Raw genomic sequence first — 11870 nt, forward strand, 5'->3', positions numbered from 1 at the left:
GATTTTCCAAAGTCACGTTACTGCTGCTGTCCCAAGCAGATTTATTACCAAATCACTCTTTCACACCTAACTTGCATGCATGTTATTTAAACATGTATATCACCAATCAATCATGACATATCTATGATTTTACTTAAGTATAATCTCCATTTCATCATTTTAAAGCACAACATGTTAGCCGATTTTTTCCCTTAGTATCTAAGGCACATGCATGCTCATTTATTTGGCTGAACTTCACCTATCTTCCATTTTTCATCAAAAGAACATGAAACAACAACCAAAAACCAAAATATGCTTCATGAGTTAGGATAGAATCAAGAACTTACCTTCAATTTTTCCCCCTCCTAGTGACCGAATATTCAAGGGTTTCCTCCCCTATTTGCTCTATCTCAAATTCGGCTATGAAGAACAAAAAATGAACAAAAACCTTTCTTTACTTCCTTTTGTTATTCTTATCACTCAACATTTTATGACACATAAATGATATACTAATATTTGTGCCATACTCATGCCATAATTCCAATAAAAATATGTCCATAATGCTTACCATGCCCATCATCCATTAACTATTAAAATGCTAATGCCCATCATCCATTAACTATTAAAATGCTAAAATGCATACATTATCAACTATCCATCACCTTGGCCGGCCACTACATTAAAAGTGAGGAATTTGACATGCAAATCCTCCTATTTTGCACTACTATTTATTTGGCCACTACAAATTAGCCTATAGCATTTTCAAACATTTTCACATAGGTCCTATTACATAATTTCACTCCCTTTTTCTTATGAAACAAAAATTAACTAAAATTACCGGGTTCTATCTTAAGCTTGGGCCTTCTAGAGGCCCACTAACATAATTAAACCTATGCCAACATTCACAGAATTTGTGTAGCACCCCTAAACCCGGCCCAGACGTTATGGCCGAATCCGACATGCCACATCGAAGCGTTCAAAACATTTTATATTGTTGATCCAGAAAAACCTACTTAGTGTTTTAAAAGATAATTTCATTATAGGTTAAAGTGAATGGAAGCTGTGCACCAAGTAGGAAACCGGAAAAGAGGAGGTAAGTCTATCGGACTACTTAAGTACCAAGCTCCCTAATTCGGATCCAATCTAGACATGCACACCGCCATTGCCACACCTTAACGTCATGTATATTTCTAGGAAACTGATTTGATTAAGTCATTTTTAGGAAAAGTGATTAATTTTAGAAAATACTTTCATTGCGGAAGCTTTGCTTGTTGTCGTGTTATTTTGAAATCAATTGTTTTTTTTTAAAAAAAAACGCGCCCTAAAGCTATCCAATTTCAACAGTTAAAATAAGTAATACATATCTTAGTAATACATATTAAAACCATCAAAAATAATTAAGCGGCCTTATTACATTTAAAAACCCAAACCTCAACGTAAATAATAGGATGTCCAGTTCACTAGAAGAAAACCAAACTTTCAGAACGGGTGGCCAATCCGAATTCCCTCACAGCTCCAAGCCCACTATGGTTGGGGATTTCCTGCGTGAATGAAAATAAAAGGGGTGAGTTTGGGGAAACTCAGTGTGTAAGGAAAACCCATTCAAAACCCAAGTCATCTCAAGCTCATTGGGCCTAAGTCCATTCAGGTAACAGTGGTACTGGGCCAGAGCCCTTTTCAGATTACAATAAACTAGGCCTTAGCCCCTTATTCAGATAACAGTATGGCCCATACGCCCATTTAAAAATACATGCAACATCAGTAAACATATGCAAGCCCATTTGGGTAACAGTGGTACTAGGCCAGAGCCCTTTTCAGATTACAATAAACTGGGCCTTAGCCCCTTATTCAGATAACAGTATGGCCCATAGGCCCATCTCAAAATACATGCAACATCAATAACATATGCAAGCCCATTTGGGGAGACTACTCAACCCACCAACCACTACACTCCACCCGTACCAGCCATACACTCCATATGGGGAATAGCTCAACCCACCCAACCCAACACTCCACAATTGCAGTCTTGCTTGCTCATTATCAAAGAATTGAGGCAAAGCCTCCAAGACGTGAACAAGCCACTTTCAAGACTTCCTCGTCAATATCCCAAATTCCATGCATCGATAATAACAACATAGCATGCAATAAATAACAACAATCAAACATGCATTTAGGTCAATTTAACCTAGAGGTATTTCGTAATTTATCTCTTGGGGTAAAGCGTAAATTTTCACTTTTAAAGGTATTTCAAGAATTTATCTATTTTAGGGTTTTCATGCATATTCTTACTTTTCACGTACTAACAAAATCACGACGAGGATTCTTACCGAATTGGGCCGTTGGCCCATCATTCCAATTTTGGCCCATTAAGCCCAAAAATATCGAGGGCACGTAAATCATGCACTTTGCGGTCAAACATTGCAGCTTACCAAAACATTAATCGATTTACCTCACGAGCATTCGCACACTCGCAAATCTACAAAATATCGATTTTCGGCATTTCGACTTTTCACTTTTGCCGATCTAGACTAAGAAAGAGGGTGTTAGTTACACACTTTTTATGACGATATCTCGACGAGATCCACACACGAACCGCCTACAATTGGATTACTAACACGTTAATCTAACTATTCAAATACAAACTACGATTAACCCCTTACGATTCGCCAACCACACCTACAGATCATAGTAAGCTTATAAGAAAACAATAAGCAACTCATTAACAAATTTTTGTCAATGTTTACCACATAATCGTAATTTCACTGCAAGCTGTCTTCCTGAGCAACAGTTACTAAATCATTTATAACTGGAGCTAAGAAACTCCAAATCAAATGCCGTTAATTTTCCCTGAAAATAGACTCATATATCTTATATCCATAAAATTTTAAGAATTTTTGGTTTGGCCAATCAATACCAGATTTTTCTCAAAGTTTTGCATGTTTCACTGTTTGACTAATCTGACCACTCTTCATTACGAATCAAATTTCTTATTGTATAGAATTCAAAATATGTTCTTGTTTATTCCATTTGAAACTAGACTCATTAAGATTTAATTACATAATTTATGCAGCTTCTAATTCATCTCTCACAATTTATGGTGATTTTCCAAAGTCACGTTACTACTGCTGTCCCAAGCAGATTTATTACCAAATCACTCTTTCACACATAATTTGCATGCATGTTTTTTTTTTAAACATGTATATCACCAATCAATCATCACATATCTATGATTTTACTTAAGTATAATCTCCATTTCATCATTTTAAAGCACAACATATTAGCCGATTTTTCCCCTTAGCATCTAAGCACATACATGCTCATTTGTTTGGCTCAACTTCACATATCTTTCATTTTTCATCAAAAGAACATGAAACAACCATTTCCTTCATTTTAATTCATGACCAAATGCTCACAATACAACTAAAAACCAAAATATGCTTCAAAAGTTAAAGTAGAATCAAGAACAACTCATGAACCTCAAAATAAAAGCAAACTACCATGAACTTACCTTCAATTTTCTTCCCCAAGTGACCGAACATTCAAGAGCTTTCTCCTCTCCTTTCTCTTCTCTAACTTTAGGCTATGATGAACAAAGATGGACAAAACTTTGTTCTTTTCACCCTTTTTTTTTTAATAAATTTTCATATTTCATCCATTGAATTCTTTAATATAAAAGACATGAAATTCCCATCATGGAATATTTACCTAACCCATTATCATGGAACATTTACCTAACCCATTATCATGGAACATTTACCTAACTCATTATCAATTTGTATCAATTTGTACCATAAATTATGGATATCAAGTGCACATTTTGTCTACAACAACATGATGGCTGGCCACTTCATGTAAAATTAGAGGTTTGTCATGCAAATCCTCCTATTTTGCACTCCTATTTATTTGGCCACTTCAATTTAGCCTATAACATTTTCAAACATTTTCACATAGGTCCTATTTCATAATTTCACCCCTTTTTTCTTATGAAACAAAAATTAACTAAAATTGACAGGTTCTATCTTAAGCTTGGGCCTTCTAGAGGCCCACTAACATAATTAAACCTATGCCAACATTCACAGAATTCCCGAAAATTGGGGCGTTACAACTCTACCCTCCTTAAAGAAATTTCGTCTTCGAAATTTACCTAATCCAACTAGTTGAGGGTATTGTTGACGCATAGTCTCTTCTGATTCCCAAGTACCTTCTTCCTTTCCATGATTACGCCAAAGTACTTTCACTAACGGGACAGATTTCCTTCTGAGAACCTTAACATCTCGAGCCAATATTTGCACAAGCTCCTCCTCAAAGGTCAAATCAGTCTGAACTTCAATTTCTGCAACTGGCAGGACATGAGCAAGGTTAGAATGATAACGCCTTAACATGGAGACATGAAAAACATCGTGAATCCTGTCTAACTCTAGAGGCAATTCCAACTAATAAGCTACTGGGCCTCCTCGCTTCAAAACCCAATAAGGCCCAATGAACCGCGGATTCAACTTGCCCTTCTTACCGAACCTTAATATCTTCTTCCAAGGAGAAACCTTTAAGAAGACCATATCATCTACTGAGTACTTAATCTCTTTACGCTTCAAATCTGCATACGACTTTTGCCTATCAGATGCTTCTTTTAACCGGTCCCTAATTATTCGACCTTATCCTCGTGATCGACTACCAACTCGGTCCAAGAAATTGTCGCTCTCCTAGTTCGGTCCAACAACTAGGTGTACGACACCTTAAATCCATACTGAAGGCTTCATACGGTGCCATTCGAATACTCGCCTTGTAACTGTTATTGTATGCAAATTCTGCCAACGGCAAGTAATCCTCCTAACTACCTCGAAAGTCAATCACGCATCCCCTTAACATGTTCTCCAGAATCTGAATAACTCTTTCCGATTGACCATCAATCTAGGGATAGAAAGCCGTACTAAAATTCAATAGCGTCCCCAACGCCTCATGCAACCTTTGCCAAAACCGAGATGTAAATCTGGGATCCCGATCAAAAATAATTGAAACTGGGACTCCATGAAGTCGTACAATCTCCGCCACATATAGCTTGGCTAACTTTTGAAGTGAAAAGTCAGTACGAACAGGTATGAAATGGGCCGATTTGGTCAACCTATCCACAATCACCCACACCGAGTCTTTCTTCGATGGTGTCAAGGGTAGCCCACTCACAAAGTTCATGGTTACCCTCTCCCACTTCTAAAGTGGTATCTTCACTGGCTGCAAAAGTCCATAAGGTAATTGATGCTCAGCTTTCACTTGCTGACATGTCAGACATTTCCCTACGAATTCCGTTACTTCTCGTTTAAGTCCAGGCCACCAGTATAATTCTCGCAAGTCGTGATACAACTTATTCCCTCCAGGATGCATGGCACATAGTCCCCCATGAGCTTCCTTCAATATTGTTTGCCTTTCGGAAACATAGAACTCCATCACCATTTAAACCGAACTCAGAAGTTTCCCCTTTCTTAACTTGTTGAAAACGAGCGACCAAAGACTCATCGTTCAACTACTTTTCCTTAATCTGATCCACCCAGGTTGGCCTCACTTGCAACTCAGCCAACAGGCTTCTATCATACAGACTCAGACGAGCAAACATTGCTCTCAGATCAGATACAGTTCTACGACTTAGAGCATCGGCTACCACATTAGCCTTGCCTGGTGATACTCGATCGAATAGTCATAATCCTTAAGCAACTCAATCCATCTCCTTTGCCTAAGGTTTAGCTCCTTCTAAGTTAACAAATACTTAAGACTCTTGTGGTTTGTGTATATAATACACCTCTCCCCGTACAAGTAATGTCTCTAAATCTTAAGTGCAAATATCACTGTTGCCAACTCTAAATCATGAGTTGGATAGTTCTCCTCATGAGGCTTAAGCTATCGTGATGCATATGCAACCACCTTACCCTCTTGCATTAACACGCAGCCCAAACCCACGTGTGATGCGTCACTGTACACAGTAAAATCCTTCCCAGACTCTGGCTGAATTAACACAGGTGCTTCAGTCAGAACTTTCTTCAACTTCTCAAAAGCCTCCTGCTGGGTCTCAGTCCATACAAACAGTACCCATTTCCTTATGAGTTTTGTCAGATGTGCTGCCATCACAGAAAAACTTTCCACAAACCTTCTGTAGTATCCTGCCAACCCTAGGAAACTTCGAATTTTCGACACCGTCCTAGGTGGCTTCCACTCCAAAATTGCTTCAATCTTTCGAGAGTCCACCTTAATCCCTTCGGCAGAGACCACATGTCCTAAAAAGGTTACCTCCCTCAACCAAAATTCACACTTACTGAACTTTGCAAAGAGTTCCTTCTCCCTTAACACTCGCAGCACTATACGGAGATGCTCATCATGTTTCGCTTCAGTTTCAGAATATACCAAGATATCGTCAATAAAGATGACTACGAACTGATCCAAAAATGGTTGGAACACACGATTCATCAGATCCATAAACGCTGCAGGAGCGTTCGTTAGTCCAAATGGCATAACCAAAAACTCGTAATGACCATACCGAGTCCTGAATGTCGTCTTTTGGATATCTGCTTCCTTGACCCTTAACTGATGATATCCAAATTGAAGGTCGATCTTGGAAAATACAGAAGCTCCTCTAAGCTAGTCGAATAGATTGTCAATCCTTGGCAGTGGATATTTATTCTTAATCGTCAGTTTTTTTAACTGGCGATAATCAATGCACATCCGCATCGTACCATCCTTGTTAAGCCATGTTATTAGGATTGATCTTACCAAGGATTGATCTTACCTAAACCTAATAAGCCATGTTATTAGGATGTTGAAATTTGAAAACCAAGATCATTGCTAGTGCTAATTAATAAAAACAACAAAACATCTAAACGTTGCAAGACAATAAGTCAGGAAAAATAGGGCATGCTTTCAATACATATAGGCTAGCTCAAAATGTTCCTAAGTTGCCAAACGGACTACTAGAGCAATGAAATTTAACAGGACTTGAGACAACTAGAGTTCCTTTCTTTCTACCTTTTCCTTTCATTTTGTCCTCCATATAAATTAATTAGAGCTATAATTTCTATTGCAAAATAAAAATAAATACCAATTGCGATCATAAACATTTAAATACTTGTGCACATAACGAGATGAATTATTTTAAGGAGCAATTAGTATAAAAAACTAAGGAGTTGTTTCAAGGAACAAAATAATAGATACTGAGCATGTTCGGTAAAAATTAACTTTGGAACAAAACTAACAACAATTTTAAGCTCAAACTTATACATTTATTCTATTATAGAATTAAAACAACAATCTTATATAAAATAATAATATAATATTTAATAAATATTCATAAAAATGAATAAAATATGTAATTACATATTAAATTAAATGAAATAAGCACCTTGGTAAAAACAGTTTGAGTACATATGATGGTAAAAACAAATAAGCACATTGGTCATACGCCAAAGTATCACAAAGTTCATCAGGAATAAAGCGTACAAAGATAGGACCTTGAGTACATACCTGTCCCGCTTTTGTGGAGGCAGTAACATCGACATATAAGGAATAACCATGTGCTTAGCTCGCTTGCACAAGCGATATTAGTAAATCCACATGCTTTCAAGTAGAAAAATTTATTCAAGGGGTTACTGTTTATGAATGGAATGCTTGTTAAGTGCCATCTATTAAAGACTACTTACAGTTTTCTCAAATCCTTTGCGAACTAGTGGATCACATTCAATAACATCATATCTTCTATTGCCTTTGCTGGTAAAGGATAAACACACAAAAAAAAAATTCTATTGTGAGTTATAAGTTATGAGTTAAGGCACAAATAATGAAATATAAGCATTATGTAAAGAATAAATAATTTAGCAAGTCCATCAGCCATGGTTCTTGAAGAACTCCATGACTTAAGATTCACTCTTTATTCAAAAAATCCAAATAAAGCTAATATTATTGAGCATGCAAGCATACAAGTACTATATCCACGTCTAATTCATTTTCAAAGGATAAAATAGGTATTATATGACCCCCCCAAAAAAAAAGAATGAGCATTCCTGCACAAAGGTATGTAAGCTATCTATTTTTTTGAGAATAGAATCTCATGTGCAAAATAAATTGAATAAAAGACAATATTGCACTGTTTGGTAGTAAAAATTAAACATTCCCCTTTTTTCTAAAATTTCAAAAATTTCAACAAGAATAAGAAAATTAATTAACCTATTTCTATCATGAAGACTCCTGCCTAAAGAAAATGTGGATGGGAAAAGCAGAAGTTTGGGATAGCATTTTACTTGCTGAAGTAATAAGAGGTTCCACCTTAATAGCCCAGCCTATTTTTAGTAAATATATTATATTAACTTAATTGATAATAGCTGATAGTGCTGCTCATAAGTTATTATTTCAATTGCTTGAGTAGATGGAGGAATTAAAGGGTTGGAACAAGAAATATGTTTTAAATGCACTCAAAGTGGTGCTTAATTATCCAAAACAGAATTGCCATAAAATTGGTTAGATAATATTTAGATAAATAATATAAGCATAAATACTTTCAAACAAAAGGCAAAAGAAATTTGAACCAATCTTATAGAGAAAGGCTAAGATATGCCACAGTTGTGCAGAAGCTAAAAGGCTAAGCCAAAGTATTAAGAAAATAGTTCATTATTCGATTTTGTCAACCCTCAGTTACCCGACAATGGTAAAGAATCAACCCCTAAAGAAATTGTCTACACATGAGTGCACATTTTCACCATTTTCCTGGACACAACAAAATGTTTTCTAAGTACCTACACGACAACAAAAATTCCAAGCAGAACAATTTCCAAGCACCAACTCTAATCAAGTTGTACTTAGATTATTAGATCTATAAAAAGAAAAGAAAAGAAAATCCTAGTACGTACCTTGGGTCCTCTTTCAATATTTACCAACAAATTATAAAATTATATTAATTGTGAAGTAGCATGTAAATATAGAAATTCATGGATGGAGGGTGAGAATAAGAGCAAACAATAAGTACAGTTTACCCAAGAACCAAAGCTCCTTTCAAATTGCAGATTAGGTAAATAAAGGATTTTAGCAGGTCTTAGAATCAGACAAAAAAGCAAAGTTTATATGATATTCACACCCAGATTTAGTTCATACAATTTAATCAATTGAAGATCAGATTTGCATCAAAGAACCAACATGCAAAAGTAAAGATATGGAATATAGGATAGTATTAAATCCTACACACAAAATAATACATGGATACTGACCTCTTACAAAAATAATTGTCAATTCAAGTACCGATAACAAAAACTCCCCTTATAACATTTTAAAAAAATGAACAAAAACAATAAATAAACAAAGATTAAGAAAGGAAATCTTTCATGGAAAAGCAGATCAATTAATTTCAAACATAAATGATCAGTATAAGAGATAGAATAAAAGCCTGCATATTGCATTGATAATGATAAATCTAAAATCATATACTTATCAATGCATGAACATGGTAATATTTCCTTCTATATTTTGCCTGTAAACGTAGTGTAATTGTACAACCATCAAAAGAAGATTCGAAGAATTGAACATTGTACTAAACATGCGTGGTACATTATGAACAGATTGAGGGGTATTGTTATCTACTTAAATAGATCATTGCCACCAAAACAACCTCAAGAACTGCAATGGTCAATCAGAAACTTCATGCATGTCAAAAAAAAAAAACCCTCTTCCGACTATAGATAAACAAAATAGAAACAAAGACATCAAATAAGACCCGAACAAAGCAACAAGTTAAACGACAGAACCTTCATTTGGCATTGAGAGAAGCGAGGACAGTGTTGTACTCAGAGACATTGTTAGCATAGTTTCGTTTGGCTTTTGTTCCAGTTAAATCTGAAAAATGGCGATGACCCAGTGAACGAAGCAGAGTCTTGTTGGGACCTGTTTTTGACATTGCTTGCTTTCAAGTAAAAACAACAGCATCGCTTAAAAATAACAGATATCTTGGATTCTATTTTCCATGAAAATTGAATCTAATAGAAATTTGGGTTTACCAAAATTGCTACCAACAATGCAGTGCCAAGTAGGTCCATATTTCTTGTCAAATTCTTTCTTAATGTACTCTGCTACATCTTTCTTTACATTGTTCTTCTCGAAAGCCTACTCAAAACCCCCAGAAGGAAAAACCACTCCAAGTCAGCAAATTTACAGTATTTACTAACAAATCAAGATCAAATGAAAAAAAACCCAGAAAATAATTCCAATAAAAAAGCCATAAAAATTAGGAATCTTGTAAGGTAGATAAAAGAGCTAACGGAGATGGCGATATTGACAGCCTCTTTTGCATGTCGTCTTTCATGTCGGCACTTTTGATGATAACTTTCTTGGGTTCTACAGAAGCGCGGAGAAGGCTTCAATTCATCGATTTTCCGTTGTTTCACCGTTAGAGCTCGGTGGTGCTTCTCTTAACGCTTTAGTACTCATCCTGTTTTTTTTTTTCGTTTTCAAATTCCAGAGCCAAAAGAAGAGAAAAGAAAAGAGAGACTCGGTTTCCACAAAATTCAGTTTGCAACAATGGGATTTTTGTTTTAGAAGAAAATGAAAACGGAAAATTGGAAACGATTCATGTGGGTGCTATACTTTGGAGAATGAATTGAAGTCATTAACTGTTGAGAAAAGAGAAAGCAACGAGCGGGCAACCAAAAGTTATTTTAGGGATTGAGAGGATTTTAATTTCACCTTTTTGCGTTTTTAAAAACAACGCCACTATAGTTTAGTTTTTTTATGCGTTTTTTATAAAAACACCATTATAGTTTAATTTTTGTGGTATTTTTTTAGAAACGCTATTATTGCTTAATTTTAATTTTTTGTCATTTTAATATTTTTTTATTTTTCTTTCAAAATTTTTGTGATAAGATTATCATTTTTAGAATTTTTTAATTTTAAATATTTAAATTTTAACTAAAATATAGATTAAAATATTAAATATTATTTTTTAGTTTTTAGTTTTTAATTTTTAATTTTTAATTTTTAATTTTTAATTTTTTGAGCATTTTATACTTTTAAATTATCATATAAAATAAAAAAGGAAACTTTAATGAAATAAAATGAAATCGATGAATTAAAAAATACAAAATGACACAACAATACAAGCATTATTCTTTTAAGTATGGTCTGCATTAGTTGCTTAGATTTTTATATAAATGACATTTAATTATATGTATACACCTAAATTTTGATAGAGATACATCTCGTAATTATATATGAATTTCAGTTTAATATGTAATTGTAGACGGTTAAATTCTAATTATGGTTTAAATGTATAGTTGAAACTTTAATTTTGATTTAAATCATACACGTTTTAAAAATAAATACATCAATAATATATTTTTATATTGGATAAATATAAATATTTATGTATGCAATATATAAATATAAAATGATGTTATATCAATAATTGTGTTAATAATTTACAGGAACTGGATCAAATTAAAGTTCATATATACAATTGCACACTAAACCATTGTTAGAAAAATAAACATTTACCGGGATAATCATAAACATAATCTCTAAACCTTAAAAATATAACACTTAACCCCAAACCCATAAACCTTAAACCATAAACCATAATCCATAAACCTTAAAATAGTAACTCATACACTTTAAACCCTAAATAATATACCCTAAACTATAAACCCTAAACTATAATGATAATTAATTCAATATTTTAAAATTAATACTATCTCTTTTAAAATTATATAAGAAAATATTTATCATATAAATTAAAAAATACTAATTAATCTAAACCCTAAACTTCTAATCCTCAAATCCTAAACCCTAAATCCTAAAATATGAACCATGAACCCCTGACCCTTAACCCCTAACACCTAAACCTTAAACCCCAACCTTAAACTACCCTTAAACCACCC

The 11870-nt window shown here is 34.3% G+C and overlaps 1 long non-coding RNA gene across 1 annotated transcript; it reads right to left on the reverse strand.

Moving 5' to 3' along the window:
- Nucleotides 1-1273: 1273 nt before the first annotated feature.
- LOC128280773 (uncharacterized) lies at nucleotides 1274-7388 on the reverse strand. The gene is made up of 2 exons (XR_008270923.1): nucleotides 7358-7388; nucleotides 1274-1520 (listed from the first exon to the last, which is right to left on the reverse strand). It is a non-coding gene; the product is annotated as an uncharacterized LOC128280773 (long non-coding RNA).
- Between the last annotated feature and the right edge of the window lie 4482 nt (nucleotides 7389-11870).

Source organism: Gossypium arboreum, chromosome 9, assembly GCF_025698485.1.
Source record: "Gossypium arboreum isolate Shixiya-1 chromosome 9, ASM2569848v2, whole genome shotgun sequence".
Lineage (NCBI taxonomy): Eukaryota > Viridiplantae > Streptophyta > Magnoliopsida > Malvales > Malvaceae > Gossypium > Gossypium arboreum.